This window comes from Hemitrygon akajei, chromosome 6 (assembly GCF_048418815.1).
Source record: "Hemitrygon akajei chromosome 6, sHemAka1.3, whole genome shotgun sequence".
Lineage (NCBI taxonomy): Eukaryota > Metazoa > Chordata > Chondrichthyes > Myliobatiformes > Dasyatidae > Hemitrygon > Hemitrygon akajei.
The window spans coordinates 29,849,163-29,865,999 of NC_133129.1; positions in this window are offsets into that span (position 1 = coordinate 29,849,163).

Consider the following 16,837-nt stretch of genomic DNA (forward strand, 5'->3'; position numbering starts at 1 on the left):
CCCCGCTACAGCTGATAGAATGCTCTCCACAGTACATCTCTAGAAGTTTGTGAACTCCACCATCCTCACCATCGAGGCCATGCCATCTTCTTGAGGCTATTATCAGGTAGGAGGCACAGAAGCTAATGGTTCCACACCACCACTTTCAAGAACAGTTATATCTCTTCGTTTGGTTCTTGAACCTTCTTGCACAATCACAAAGCGCAAGAAACATGAATCACTACCTCATATACCAACACATGACCACTTTACACTACAATGGACATTTATTGTTCTACTTGTGTTGGTTCTTGTAAAGTTTTGTATAATTTATGTTTTACTTATAAATGTTGTGCCTCTAATGCTCTGAGGCTGTGAAGCTGCTCAGATAGGATCCTCATTCCATCTCTGCACACATGATAAGAGGCGTTGATCGAGTGCATGGCCAGAGACTATTTCCAGGGCAGAAAAAGCTAATACCAAGGAGCCTAATTTTAAGGTGATTGGAGGAATGTACGGGGGAAATGTCAGAGTTTCGTTCTTTACACAGAGAGTGGTGAGTGCATGGAATGCCCTGCCTGGGGTGGTGGTAGAGTCAGATACATTAGGGGCATAGAGAAATGTAGGAGAGAAGGGTTAGATTGATTTTAGAATTAGTTAAAAGGTCAGCACAACATTGTGGGCTGAACAGCCTGTATTGTGCTATGTTCTAAGTTCTATGTACTTCTGTATTTAATTATTAACTCAACTTTAACTTTCATTTTACAATATGACCTGATGGATGAAGCTGAAGACCTTGCTGAACTTAATGTCCCAGCAGTTAATGTGATTGCACTTCAAATGTATTTTCTTCTAAGAAAGACATAAATTAAACCTAAATAATACATAATTTTCAAAAGGAAACTCAGTTAAAACAAAGCCATTGTGGTGGTCAAAGTAGTCGCAGTGTTCCTAAACTGTAGTGATTAAGGTTTTTCCATTTGGTTCAGGAATCAAATGGTTGAACCAATCATGGATGACCTCATCTGGTGTCTTAATATCACCTCACTGAACGAGAAGGCACAGTCACACGTCAGACCAGAAGTCCCTACAAAGGACTGTGAGAACAGCTGAGAGGATCACAGGGGTCTCCCTAACATCCATTGTGGACATTTATCAGTAGCGCTGCATTTACAGGGACTTTAGTACTATTAAGTATTTCACCCATCCATCCAGCATCCTCTTTGACTTTCTACCATCAGGCAGGAGACTCCGATGCATAAAAGAAAGAACAGTCAGAATGAGAAACAGTTTCTTCCCCCAGGCCATTAGGCTTCTGAAATCCCTGCCACATTATATTCGGTATCACTGGTTAATATAGACAATAGACAATAGGTGCAGGAGTAGACCATTTGGCCCTTCGAGCCAGCACCGCCATTCAATGTAATCAAGGCTGATCATCCACAATCAGTACCCCGTTCCTGCCTTCTCCCCATATCCCTTGACTCCGCAATCTTTAAGAGCTCTATCTAACTCTTTCTTGAAAGCATCCAGAGAATTGGTCTCCACTGTCTTCTGAGGCAGAGCATTCCATAGATCCACAACTCTCTGGGTGAAAAAGTTTTTCCTGAACTCCGTTCTAAATGGCCTACCCCTTATTCTTAAACTGTGGCCTCTGATTCTGGTCCAATCCCTTAATAATCTTATATGTTTCAATCAGATCCCCTCTCATCCTTCTAAATTCCAGTGTATACAAGCCCAGTTGCTCCAATCTTTCAACATATGACAGTCCCGCCATCCCGGGAATCAACCTCGTGAACCTACGCTGCATTCCCTCAATAGCCAGAATGTCCTTCCTCAAATTTGGAGACCAAAACTGAACACAATACTCCAGGTGTGGTCTCACCAGGGCCCTGTACAACTGCAGAAGGACCTCTTTGCTCCTATACTCAACTCCCCTTGTTATGAAGGCCAACATGCCATTAGTTTTCTTCACTGCCTGCTGTACCTGCATGCTTACTTTCAGTGACTGATGTACAAGAACACCTAGATCTTGTTGTACTTCCCCTTTTCCTAACTTGACACCATTCAGATAGTAACCTGCCTTCCTGTTCTTGCCACCAAAGTGGATAACCTCACATTTATCCACATTAAACTGCATCTGCCATGCATCTGCCCACTCACCCAACCTGTCCAAGTCACTCTGCATTCTCCTAACATCCTCCTCATATTTCACACTGCCACCTAGCTTTGTGTCATCTGCAAATTTGCTAATGTTACTTTTAATCCCTTCATCTAAATCATTCATGTATATTGTAAATAGCTGCGGTCCCAGCACCGAGCCTTGTGGTATCCCACTAGTCACTGCCTGCCATTCTGAAAAGGACCCGTTAATCCCTACCCTTTGTTTCCTGTCTGCCAACTAATTTTCTATCCATATTAGTACCCTGCCCCCAATACTATGTGCTCTAATTTTGCCCACTAATCTCTTATGCGGGACCTTATCAAAGGCTTTCTGAAAGTCCAGGTACACTACATCCACTGGCTCTCCCTTGTCCATTTATATAGTTACATCCTCAAAAAATTCTAGATGATTAGTCAAACATGATTTCCCCTTCATAAATCCATGCTGACTCGGACCGATCCTGTTACTGCTGACCAAATGTGTCACTATTTCATCTTTTATAATTGACTCCAGCATCTTCTCCACCACTGATGTCAGGCTAACTGGTCTATAATTCCCTGTTTTCTCTCTCCCTCCTTTCTTAAAAAGTGGGATAGCATTAGCTACCCTCCAATCCTCAGAACTGATCCTGAATCTATAGAACATTGGAAAATAATTACCAATGTGTCTACGATTTCTAGAGCCACCTCCTTAAGTACCCTGGGATGCAGACCACAGGCCCTGGTGATTTATCAGCCTTCAGTCCCATCAGTCTACCCAACACCATTTTCTGCCTAATGTGAATTTCCTTCAGTTTCTCCGTTACCCTAGGTCCTCTGGCCACTGTTACATCTGGGAGATTGTCTATGTCTTCCCTTGTGAAGACAGATCCAAAGTACCTGTTCAACTCATCTGCCATTTCCTTGTTCCCCATAATAAATTCACCCGTTTCTGCCGTCAAGGGCCCAACTTTGGTCTTAACTAATTTTTTCCTCTTCACATACCTAAAGAAGCTTTTACTATCCTCCTTTATATTCTTGGCTAGTTTACCTTCATACCTCATCTTTTCTCCCTGTATTGCCTTTTTAGTTATCTTCTGTTGCTCTTTAAAAGTTTTCCAATCCTCTGGCTTCCTGCTCATCTTTGCTATGTTATACTTCTTCTCTTTTATTTTTAAACTGTCCTTGACTTCCCTTGTTAGCCACGGTCACCTCCAACTCCCAGTAGAATCTTTCTTCCTCTTTGGAATGAACTGATCCTGCACCTTCTGTATTATTCCCAGAAATACCTGCCATTGTTGTTCCACTGTCATCCCTGCTAGGGTATCCTTCCAGTCAACTTTGGCTAGTTCCTCCCTCATGGCTCCATAGTCCCCTTTGTTCAACTGTGATACTGACACTTCCGATTTTCCCTTCTCCCTCTCAAATTGTAGATTAAAACTTATCATATTATGGTCACTACCTCCTAATGGCTCCTTTACCTCATTCCCTTATCAAATCCAGTTAATTACACAACACTAGATCCAGAATTGCCTTCTCCCTGGTAGGCTCCAGTACAAGCTGCTCTAAGAATCCATCTCAGAGTCTCTCCACAAACTCCCTTTCTTGGGGTCCAGTACCAACCTGATTTTTTCAGCCTACCTGCATGTTGAAATCCCCCATTACAACTGTAGCATTACCTTCGCAACATGCTAATTTTAGCTTTTGATTCAACTTGCACCCTATATCCAGGCTACTACTTTGGGGCCTGTAGATAACTCCCATTAGGGTTTTTTTTGCCCTTACAATTTCTCAGTTCTATCCATACTGACTCTACATCTCCTGATTCTATGTCACCCCTCGCAAGGGACTGAATTTCATTCCTCAACAGCAGAGCCACCCCACCCCCTCTGCCTATCTGTCTGTCCTTTCGATAGGACATATACCCTTGAATATTCATTTCCCAGCCCTGGTCTTCTTGCAGCCATGTCCCTGTTATTCCTACAACGTCGTACTTGCCAATTTCCAACTGAGCCTCAAGCTCATCCACTTTATTTCTTATACTTCATGCATTCATGTATAATACTTTTAATCTATTAATCCCCTCGCTTCTCACATCGATCCCTATTGCACTTGGCCATACTCTCTGATCCCTTCCTGAGCTTTCTGCCCCTATAATTCTGATGTCTTTCTTAACTTTTCTTATTCTCTCTTTCCCTTTAACTCCATTCTTATATTTCCAGTTTGTCTCATCCCCCCCCCCCCAACTTATTAGTTCAAACACAGCCGTGTAGCAGTGGCAAACCTGCCTGCCAGAATGCTGGTCCCCCACCTGTTAAGGTGCAAACCGTCTCCTTTGTACAATTCATCCTTACCCCAAAACAGATCCGAGTGGTCTAACAATCTAAAACCCTGCCTCCTGCACCAGCTCCTCAGCCACACATTGAGATCCCATATCTCCCTGTTCCTGCCCTCACCAGTATGAGGAACTGGAAGCAAACTGGAGATAAGCACCCTGGAGGTCCTGCTTTTCAGACTTTTTCCGAGTTCTCTAAAGTGACGCTGCAGAATTTCTTTCCTCTTCTTCCCGACGTCATTTGTGCCGACATACACTACCACTTCCGGCTGTTCATCTTCACCCTTGAGGATGTCCATGACATCTTGGATCCTGGCACCAGGGAGGCAACACACCATCCTTAAATCCCACCTGTTGCCACAGAAACCCCTTTCTGTACCTCTCACTATGGAGTCCCCTACTACCACGGCTCTGCCTGACATCTGTCTCTTTGTCTTTGCTTCAGTGCCAATTTTTGCCTCGCAGACCTGTCCGCCTCTCAGACTGACGGTGTCTTCTGTCCCTACAGCTTCCAAGAGGGTGAACCTGTTTTCAAGAGGCACATTCCCCAGGGACTCCTGTACTCCAAGCATCCATCCCTTCCTCATCATCGTCCCCCCGCCGCCTTCCGGTATCTTCGATGTAACAATCTCACTGTAGGTCCTGTCCAGAAAACTCTCGTTTTCCCGGATGAACCTGAGTTCATCCAGTTGCCTCTCCAGTGTCCCAACACGGTCCTTCAGGAGCTGACCCTGGACATACTTCTCACAGTTGTAGTAGCCGGAGGCACCATCACTGTCGCTGACCTCCCACATCAGGCAAGCATCACACTGAATCATTTTACCTGTCATCTCTTCACCATCTCTCACCCTCTCCAACTGTGGCGTAGTCTCCTCCCTCAGCCTCCTCGCCTAATCTGTTCCATAAATTACAAAATTTAATATTGATGTACTAAGTTTGTTATTTATGTGTGATTCATCAGTAGATTTTATCCTTACCTTCATAAGTTATGTGTGTTATGTGTACTACTGTGCTTTACACCCTGATTCAGAGAAACTTTGTCTCATTTTTCTGGTTATATACATTACATACATGTATATAGTTCAGTGACAATAAACTTGAATTGACTTGAAGGGTTCTTGAACCTGGTGGTGCAGAACTTCAGGATTCTGTACCTTCTGCCTGACAGTAGCTGTGAAAAGATGGCACAGCCCAGAAGGTGGGGATCATCGATGAAAGATATTACCTTCCTGAAGCAGCGTCTCTTGTAGATCAGAATAAGAGTCAAAATGAGATTTATTATCGATGACTTCATATGGCATGAAATTTAATGCTTTATAGGAGCAGTACAGTGCAAAGTCACAAAAATCTTTAAAGCTACAAAAATAAATCATCAAAACACACAGGAATAGTAAGGTAGTGTTTGTGAGTTCATAAACCATTCAGAAATCTGTGGTGGAGGGAAAAAAACTGTTCCTAAATTGTTCAGTGTGGGTCTTCAGGCTCCTGCCCCTTTAATGGCTGCAACAGGAAAGGGGAATATCACAGATGGCAAGGATCCTTAATGATGAATGCAATTTTCTAAAGGCGATTCTCAAGGGTGAGGAGGGTTGTGTCCATGATGGAAATGGCCAAGGCTACAACCCACTGCAGCTTCTTGTGATCCAATGCATTGGAGGTTCCATACCAGGCTGTGATCCAACCAGTCAGAACGCTCTTCATTGTACATCTGTAGAAATTTGTAGGAGTCTTTGGTGACGTACCAAATCTCCTCAAACTCCTCACAAAGTAGAACTGCTGGTTTCTTCATGATTGCATCAATGCCTTGGACCCAGGATAAAGAATGATGCCCAGGAACTTGAAGATGGTCACCCTTTTGTACTGCTGACTGAGGACTAGTGTTAGTTCGCCCAAACTTTCCTTCTTGAAGCCCATAAGCAATTCCTTGGTATTGCTAATACTGTGTGAAGTTGTTGTTGAGACATCATTCAGCCAGCCAATCTATCTCACTCACTCCTGTATGTTCCTTTGTTGTCATCTGAGATTCTACCAACAACAGTGGTGCAATTGCCAAATTTATAAATGGCATTTGTGCCACCCAGTCATGTGTGCAGAGAGAGCACAGCAGTGGGGTAAGCATGCATACTTAATTTGCATTGACAATTGGTGCAGAGGAGATCCACACTGACAGTGATCTCCCAATAAGGATCCAGTTACAGAGGAAGGTGCAGAGGCCAAAGTTTTGAAGCCTGGTTATTAGTACTGAGGAACTGATGGTGTTGAATTCAGGGCTAGAATCAATACATAGTAAACTGACATATGTCTTGCAGTTGACTAGGTGTTCCAAAACAGAGTAGAGAGCCAAAATGTTAGAGGAACTCAGCAGGTCAGGCAGCATCTATGGAAAAGATTAAACAGTTGATTTTTTTGGGCTGAGACCCTACTCTCTTCCAGTTAGCTTCTAGTAAGATAGTGGCAGAGCAAGTATGTTTCTTTCTTTATAAAATATGTTTCTTTATGATCCAAAGGCAATTCTACTCCCAGAAACTTGAGTACTGCAGGGCTACTCCATCAGTGAGCTGCTCATTGATCAAGTAACTGGATTGGTGTCGAAAGGGCCAGCTGGGACATCAGAGAAGGAGCCAGTCAGGGTATCAGGGAAGGAGACGGTTGAGATATCGGAGGAGCCCACCAGGATGTCGGAGGAGCTGGTTTGGGTATGGAGAAACTGACCTGGTTGCAGACCAAATTTCTGCCTGCTACTTGGAAGCATCAAAGTTGGTGCACTTAAAACCATGGGAGATTGCCTTAGACAATTCACTTGCGGTCACGAGGCTCTGTTGGATAATAATAATGTAAGTTGCCACAGGCCTGTCACCCTTGTCTGCTAGACATTGAGGTAGCTCACCCTAATCTTATTGGGCACACAAATGATTGCTGCCCTACTGAGGCAATTATTACCTCAATGTGCCCATGATGTATTATCTGCCAATAAACCCATTAATCACAGATCACCTAGACCCCCAATGTTGCCCAAATGCACTGCCCTTATCAGTGATCACTAGCACCAAAAGCAATTGCACTAACCACTATGTTACCATGCCACTCTGGTTACATACACTTGCACTTTCCTTCTCCACAATGTGTGGATCATTTTTAATGCGTTCCTGGATTAAAGCTAAGGATTGAGTTTTTAAGTGCATCCAGTCCTTCTTTTCAGCACTTGACCACTCCATCACTGGATTCAAATGTGAATCCATGGTATTTCACCTTCAGTGTGACTTGGACATTGGGTCCTATATATATGTATGACCAAAATATCTTGAAGGGCAATGATTAATAGCAGGGAACTGCCACCAATCAACCACCCCAGTGAATTTACAGTCTCAATAAGTGTGATAACATTTCAGTGAAAGGTCTAGTTTTATTTCAAAGGATGTGGTTTAAGATGACTTGGATAAACAAATGAATATCACTGTACAATCAGCAGTGAACAAACACAGTTAAGTTGTACTCTGATCCACAGCCTTGGCCTAGAAAGGAACTTCAACAAGTGTTTCCTTCTCTAATTGCCATAATGGGTTCTCAACAGAAATATTTGTGTTGGATGATACCAGGAGTTTTTATGGCTTCTGCGGTGGGTAATTTCCTCTTCACATTGCTGCTCAAGTAAGTTCATTTGGATCGTTCTTAACTGAGTCAAATGCAGGCAGAGTAATTTATCCCAAAATGGCTTTCACCCTTCCTCTTAAAATTGGCTTCCATCATTGTGCAAAATAAAAGGAGTGCATCAACTCTAGCTGAGACATGGGGGAATGTGGAAACAGTGGAGTGAAAAGAGTTAAGATACAGGATAACCATGATCTGGTTAAATGGTCGAGCACCTCTGAGGATATGGACAGTCTGTACTTGTCCTTACATTGATCCTAGCTATTTAAAATCAAATGAGAATAATCCATTCAAGGCAGGGCACACCAATGGTTCTTTGGCGAGGATGTTCCAGGATGTTTTGCATTAGGAACGATGAAGGAACGGAATATTAATATGATTCATTGTGGTTTTACAGTAAGTGAATAAACAACAGACCTTCAGGAAAGATTAATGTTATTGTTAACCCAGCCTTAACTCATGCTTTCCTTCATCACAGAATTTAATAAACATGTTTTCAAACTTACTACCAAACTAAAACCATTTTCCACCTGCAGGAATGTGGTTTTGTAGCAAAAGTAGGATTTGGACAAACAAGGAAATATAGCTCCTTTACTGACAGATGAATTAATAAAAGTCTTGATCTGGGTAAAAAAAATCATGTTCTTTTTGATGAGATTTTAAACTGAATTCCCCTCTGAAGTGAATGTATAAGATTCCATGCCAGAGTTCTCGTCACTGTCCTGGACAATGTCTGTACAACAAACCAACAATGCAGATTATCTGGTATTAATCTTGCCACAGCATGTGAGATCTCGTTGTTCTCCATACACCAATAGATATATTAATGAAATAATCTTTGATGAAAAATACTAACCCATGTTATGGAATCCTTCTTGAATCTTTCTATTTCTCTCAATCCCTTTCCTCTGTAAACTGTTCTTTTAAACCAATCACATGATATTGTCTTCATTACTTCACACCATCAACATGAACAAAGAGGTGACAACTCATAAGTTACTTACAGTACTGTGCTAAAGTCTCAGGTACATATTTATAGCTCAAGTGCCCAAGACATTTGCACAGTATTGTAATAATTCTATGTATTGCACTGTAATGCTACCAAATTTCATGACATCATGACATATGTGATTGACGATAGACTAACTTGGGTCCGTTTTGTGGTCTGAGAGTGGGAAGGGGGCAAGGAGAGAGGAATCATGGCTGGGAAAAGGGGAAGGGAGAGGGAGAGGGAACAGGAAGTACCAGAGAGACATTCAGCAATGATCAATAAGCCAATTGTTTGGAATCAAATTGCCCTGCCTGGGGTCTCAAGGCTGGGTGTGTCCCCCCACTCTTAGCTCTCCTTCTCTGTCACCCATCCCACACCACTCCAGTGGTGCTCCACCTTTGTCATTCCCAACATCCATTGCTCCTGCCAGATTTACAAACTCGCTCTAAGACTTTTGGACAGTAATATACATGTTGCATCTCTGAGACTTTAGTGCCACCTCAGTGTCTGTGACAATGTTCCACTTTTGTGAGGGTAGCAGACCACATGACTCTTTTGTCCAATAGGATTACAATATAAACACATGGGCAGATACAGAAAGACCATCATGTGACAAAAAGATTTACCACACTGATCACCTTACCTAATTCTTTCCATTTTGGCTTGATGTTCTTATTAACAGAATCTAAATCAGAACCAGATTTATTATCACTGTCTTATATGATGTGAAATCTGTTGTTTTGTGGCAGCAGTACAGTGCAAAGACATCAAACGACTAAAAATTACAAAATAAACAAATAGTAGAAGAGAAAGAAATAATGAGGTAATGTCCATGGCTTCATTACCACACAGAAATCTGATGTCAAAGGGGAAGGTGATGTTCCTAAATCATTTAGTGTATGTTTTCAGTCTCAGTTTCAACATGCCACTAGTGAATATATTTCATTAAGAGTTAGAGGAGATTTAGTATGTTACCAAATGTGAGGTTATCCACTTTGGTGGCAAGAACAGGAAGGCAGATTACTATCTGAATGGTGTCAAGTTAGGAAAAGGGGAAGTACAACGAGATCTAGGTGTTCTTGTACATCAGTCACTGAAAGTAAGCATGCAGGTACAGCAGGCAGTGAAAAAAGCTAATGGCATGTTGGCCTTCATAACAAGGGGAGTTGAGTATAGGAGCAAAGAGTTCCTTCTGCAGTTGTATAGGGCCCTGGTAAGACCACACCTGGAATACTGTGTTCAGTTTTGGTCTCCAAATTTGAGGAAGGACATTCTTGCTATTGAGGGAGTGCAGCGTGAGTTCACGAGGTTGATTCCTGGGATGACGGGACTGTTATATGTTGAAAGATTGGAGCGACTGGGCTTGTATACACTGGTATTTAGAAGGATGAGAGGGGATCTTATTGAAACATATAAGATTATTAAGGGATTGGACATGTTAGAGGCAGGAAAAATGTTCCCGATGTTGGGGGAGTCCAGAACCAGAGGCCACAGTTTAAGAATAAGGGGTAGGCCATTTAGAACGGAGTTGAGGAAAAACTTTTTCACCCAGAGAGTTGTGGATCTATGGAATGCTCTGCCTCAGAAGACAGTGGAGGCCAATTCTCTGGATGCTTTCAAGAAAGAGTTAGATAGGGCTCTTAAAGTTCATGAGTTCACTGTCTATTCACAAATCTGATGGCAGAAGAGGATGAAGCTGTTCCTGAAACATTTTCTCTTCAGGCTTCTGTATGTCCTCCTTGATGGTAGCAATGAAAAGAAGGCATGTCCTGAGTGATGGGGATCCTTAATGATACGGGTCCTTAACCATAAGACCTTAAGATATAGGAGCATAAGTAGGCTATTTGAATATTGAGTCTGCTCCACCATTCAATCATGGGCTGATCCAATTCTTCCAGTCATCCCCATACCCTATGATGCCCTGGCTAATCAAAAACCTATCTATCACTGCCTTAAATACACACAATGACCTGGCCTCCACAGCTCCTCGTGGCAATAAATTCCACAGATTTATCACCCTCTGACTAAAGTAATTTCTCCGCATCTCTGTTCTAAATGGACATCCTTCAATCCTGAAGTTGTGCCCTTTTGTCCTAGACTCCTCTACCATGGGAAATAACTTTGCCATATCTACTCTGTTCAGGCCTCTTAACATTTGGAATGTTTCTATGAGATCCCCCCTCATTCTCCTGAACTCCAGAGAATACAGCCCAAGAGCTGCCAGACGTTCCTCATACTCCGCATTTCTGAAATCATTCTCGTGAATCTTCTCTGAACCCTCTCCAATGTCAATATATCTTTTCTAAAATAAGGAGCCCAAAACTGCACACAATACTCCAACTGTAGTCTCACGAGTGCCTTATAGAGCTTCATCATCACATCCTTGCTCTTATCTTCTATACTTCTAGAAATGAATGCCAACATTGCATTTGCCTTCTTAACCACTGACTCTACCTAGAGGTTAACCTTTAGGATATCCTGCATTAGGACTCCCAAGTCCCTTTACATCTCTGCACTTTGCATTCTCTCCCCTTCTAAATAATAGTCTACACATTTATTTCTTCCACTAAAGTGCATGACCATACACTTTCCAACATTGCATTTCATTTGCCACTTCTTTGCCCATTCCCCTAAACCACTTAAGTCACTCTGCAGGCTTCTGTTTCCTCAACACTACCCGCTCCTCCACCTATCTTTGTATCATCGGCAAATTCAGCCACAAATCCATTAATCCCATTGTCCAAATCATTTACATACATTGTAAAAAGCAGTGGTCCCAACAGCACCCACTGTGGAACTCCACTGGTAACCGGCAGTCAGCCAGAATAGAATCCTTTTTTTCTCACACTCTGTTTTCTGCTGATTAACCAATGCTCCACCCATGCAATTAACTCCCCTATCATTCCATGGGCTCTTATCTTGCTAAGGAGCTTCATGTATGGCACCTTGACAAAGGCCTTCTGAAAATCTAAGTATACCACATCTAGTACATCTCCTTTAACTATGCTGCTTGTAATTTCCTCAAAAAATTGCAGTAGGTTACTCAGGCAGGATTTTCCTTTCAGGAAACCATGCTGGCTTTGGCCTATCTTGTCATGTGCCTCTGCATATTCTGTAATCTCATTCCTGACAATCGATTCCAACAACTTCCCAACCACTGATGTCAGGCTAACAGGTCTATAGTTTCCTTTCTGCTGCCTCCCACCCTTCTTAAAGATGGATGCTGACTTTTTGAGGAGTCACCTTTTGAGTGTGTCCCCAGTGCTGTGGAGGCCAGTGCCTATGATAGAGCTGGCTAAGTTTAAAACTTCCTGCTGCTTTTTCCAATCCTGTGCAGCAGGATTCCAAGCAGTGATTCAGCCAGTTAGAATGCTCTCCACGGTTCACCTGTTGAAATTTTGAGACTGTTTGTTGAAATATCAATTCTCCTCAAACTCCTAATGAAATAAAGCCATTGTCATGTCTTCATTGTAATTCATAAATATGTTGGACCCAGGATAGATCTTCAGACATGTTGAAACCCAAAAACTTGAAACTGATTCCTCAATGAGGATTTGTGTGTGTTCCTGGACTTCCTCTTCCTGAAGTCCACAATCAATTCCTTGGTCTTACTGATGTTGAGTGCAAGGTTGTTGTATGATGCCACTCAATCAGCTGACCAATCTCACTCTTGTATGCTTCCTCATCAACATCTGACATACTGTCAACAACAGTTGTATCATCCGTAAATTTATAGATTGAACTCGAGCTATGTCGAACAGTGGGCAAAGCATGCTTTCTTGGGGTGCACCAGTGTTCACTTTCAGCAAGGAGGAGGTGTTAACTCTAATCTGCATTGACTGTGGTCTCCCAGTGACAAAATCAAGAATCCAGCTGCAGAGGGAAATACAGAGTCCAGTTTATGAAGCTTGTTGATTAGAACTGAGGGTATGATTGTGTTGAACACTGAGCTGTAATCAATAAACAGCAGCCTGAGGTAGGTATTGCTATTGTCCAGGTGATTTAAGGCAGAGTGAAGACCCAGTGAGACTGCATCTGCTGTAGACTTACCGTGGCGATAGGCAAATTGCAGTGGGCCCAGGTCCTTGCTTAGACATGAGTTGGTTCTGGACATGAACAACCTCTCAAAGCACTTTATCACAGTAAATGTGAGTGCAGCAGAGCGATAGTCATGAAGGCAACTCACTGAAGTCTTGTTGGGCAATTGTCACCCCTCTAAAGTAGGTGTGAACCTCTGAATGCAGCAGTGAGAGATTGAAGATGTCATTGAACACTTCCACCAGTTGGTTGGCGCAGGTTTTCAAGCCCCATCAGGTACACTACCAGGGCTTAATGCCTTGCAGGGGTTCTTCCTCTTGAAACACGTCCTGGCTCCAGCCTCCGAGACAGAGACCACACTGTCACCAGATGCAGCAGAGATTCGCACAAGTGTAGTCATATTCTCCCTTTCAAAGTGTGCATAAAAAGTGTTGAGCTCCTTTGGGAGTGAACCATCGCAGTCGTTCTTGACGTTAGCTTTCATCTTGTAGAAAGCAATGGACCTCAAAACCTGCAAGAGCTGACGTACATCTGATTCAGGCATCTGACATTAACGACCCCCGTTATCCGGGGCATACCCTCTTCTCAGTATGACCATCAGAGAAGAGGTACAGAACGCAAAAGACACACACTCAACATTTTAAGAACAGCTCTTCCCCTCTGCCATAAGATTTCCAAACAGTTGATGAACCCAAAAACAATACCTCACTATTTCACTCTCTTTTTTTGCTATTTTGTTATTTTTTAGCTTTTTTCATTCTTATTGTAACTTGTAGTATTTTTTTTAATGCTTGCATTGTCCTGCTTTCTCAAAAACAATAAATTTCAGGATGCATGTCAGTGATTTTGATTTGACTCAGTGCCCTGTTAGATTAAAATAAGTGTGCTCTATGCCTTCTTTACCACTTTTTCTATCTGCATTGCCACTTTGAGGGAACTATGTGCTTGTCCCCCTAAGTTTCTCTGTTCTACAATTCTTCCCGGAGCCCGCATCGCTGTGGTGAAAGTACAGTAGTCAGTAGACTGATTGGCAGCAGGAAGTACAGGGTCACTTTTGTGGACTGAATGTTGGTATCCCAAGATACTGTAGATCTGATGCTAGTCCCTTGAGGCATAAGAACAGAAGAAGTAGGAGCAGCAGTAGGTCACTTAACCTCTTCAAACAACATCAACAGTGTTTTTCTTCTTGATCTCCAAGATCCCTTGATTCCTCTAATATCTATAGGGCTGTTGAGCTTCATTAAACGAGCTTCCACGGCTTTCAGGGCTTCAGATTTCCAAAGTCAAGTTGCTTATCGTCATGTGCACCCATGCAAGTACTGGAGCAGCTACATTGAAAAACTTAGCTGCAAGCACCACCACAAGCACAGATACAGGCGATACATGGGATATAAGTTTTAAGTTATTCACAGTACTGTGCAAAAGTCTTAGACATATATATATATATATAAATCTGACAGGAGCAAAGGATGTTGAAAATGGTGAAGGTGAAGGTGGAATGCCCCAGGAGGGGTGTGAGACAACTGGCAGAGAAGGAGTGCCAGGGCAACTGGTGGCATAGATGAAGTCCACTCAGCCCTGAGACATCAGGCAAGTTCATTTAAATCTAAACAATTGGTTTATGGATGATTACAGACTATCTTTTTCGTGTTTCCCACTCCCTCCCCTCTCCCTTCCATTTTCCCTACCATGATTTCCCTCTCTCTGCCCCCTTCCCACTTCCGTCCACAATAGAGACCCATATTAAAATCATGTTTAACATCACTCACATATATCATGAAATTTGTTTTTTTTGTGGCAGCAGTACAGTGCAATACATAAAATTACTACAGTGGTCTGCAAAAGTCTTGGGCAGTCTAGCTGTTTCTGCCTAAGAATTTAGCCAGAGTACAAGATTGTGGAGAAAAGAAAGGTTGTTCCAAAAACAAGACCCTGATGAAAAAAAAATCACAAACAGAAACAGATCTACGGTGCTCCATTGCTGAGGTAAGGCTAGGGGTGTGCAGACTGTTTAAGAACACTGATGGTTATTGGAAAGTATTGCTCCTTGTGTGGCACTTTTCTACCCGCCGCCCAACAGTAGCAGAGAAAAAGGGGCATGGTGCAGGTGATGGAGATCCTTGATAATTGATGCCACTGTATTTGTGGAGCCTCCTGTAGGTGCTGTCATTGGTGGAGTAGTGTTGATTAGTAATGTCACCCACTCCTGTTTAATCCCTTCCACTCTATCACTTCTAAAACAATGGAACCTCAGAACTCTAAACAGCCAGATCTGCTCCTCCTGCAATCAAATCTCTAATGGCTACAGTATCATAATTCCACATGTTGACCCATGCCCTAAATTCATCTGCCATTCCATCAGTACGAGAACTGAAATATACACAGCTCAGAACATTGGTCCCACCATGCTCAACCTTTTTGATTTTTGACTTTGTATGTTGGTATAACAACACCTTTTTTCTATAACACTCTGTTGTGTATTTAATATTTCAGTAATATTTAAATAATGTTGTAAATATATTGTTTGATTAAGCATTCTTGGTTTGCTTAAATAATTCATGATGGGTTATGTGTAGAAGTACAGGAATGGCAAGCATCATTATGCCACCACGTCATATGTACACGCTTAGCTAAAAGTAAAAACGAAGTGCACACATTATCCCCGCCTACTGTGTTTTTCTTTCATCTGTTTTGGAGTTACAAAGCACAACAGTGATGACAAAGATGGGAATTAAAACAACCCAAATATGACTATCTACCTGTGGATGCATGGCTCAATTTTATTCTTTGCAAAGGGAAAAGAGACACTCAAGTGTAAAAATGTACAGTGAGTCAATTTAATTTTTAAAAAGTACAGCATGTTTTTTTATTTTGCAAAGGGAAAAGTGATATTTGAATTTAAAACAGAGTACCAGATAAAATTAATCATAAATTTAAGAAAAGAGCAGAAATGGCTGACTATATCAGAAAGTTTGATGAGTTTGATTGCACAAGATATTGTATACTGATCAAATTGATTTGTGTTTTGAAGCAAGTGAATACCTAATGATATCATGAAGGTAATACAGGAACATTTAGAACTGAATCCATTGTTGATTGCAAAATGCTATAGGTTTCATAAGTGGAATCAAAAGGAAGGGGCATCCATTTCAGCTTACATGGCTGAATTGTAGATTGACTGAGCACTGTCAGTTCAATGATGGGCCAAATAATGCACTAAGAGATGTTTAGTTTGTGGAATCTTAGAAGAAAGCATGCAAAAATGGCTCATAACTGAAGCACATGTAAAAGAGCAGTTGAAATCGCTGTATCAATGGAAACAGCAGCCAGGGATGCAACTGAGTTGCAGTCAGGAATGAAAGTAGACATGAACAAATTTGAAATATCTAGAAAGAAACCTGGCTGGATGAACAAAATGTGTACCATTGAGACAGAAACTCATATACACCAGACCAATACAGGTTTAAAGGCAAAACCTGCAGAAAATGCAGCAGAGTAGGACACATACGAAGAGCATGTCAGACAGACAAAACTAAATGGAGAAATATGGGCACATGCAGTTGGTGAAAAATCTGATAATGATGAGAGTGACACAAGGCTGCGTAAGCCTTGCAATCTACAATGTGAAAACTAACAATAGGCAAGCAATGTGAGGTATGCCAGAAGTGATCAGCAAGTTAATTAAAATGGAATTGGACACTGGC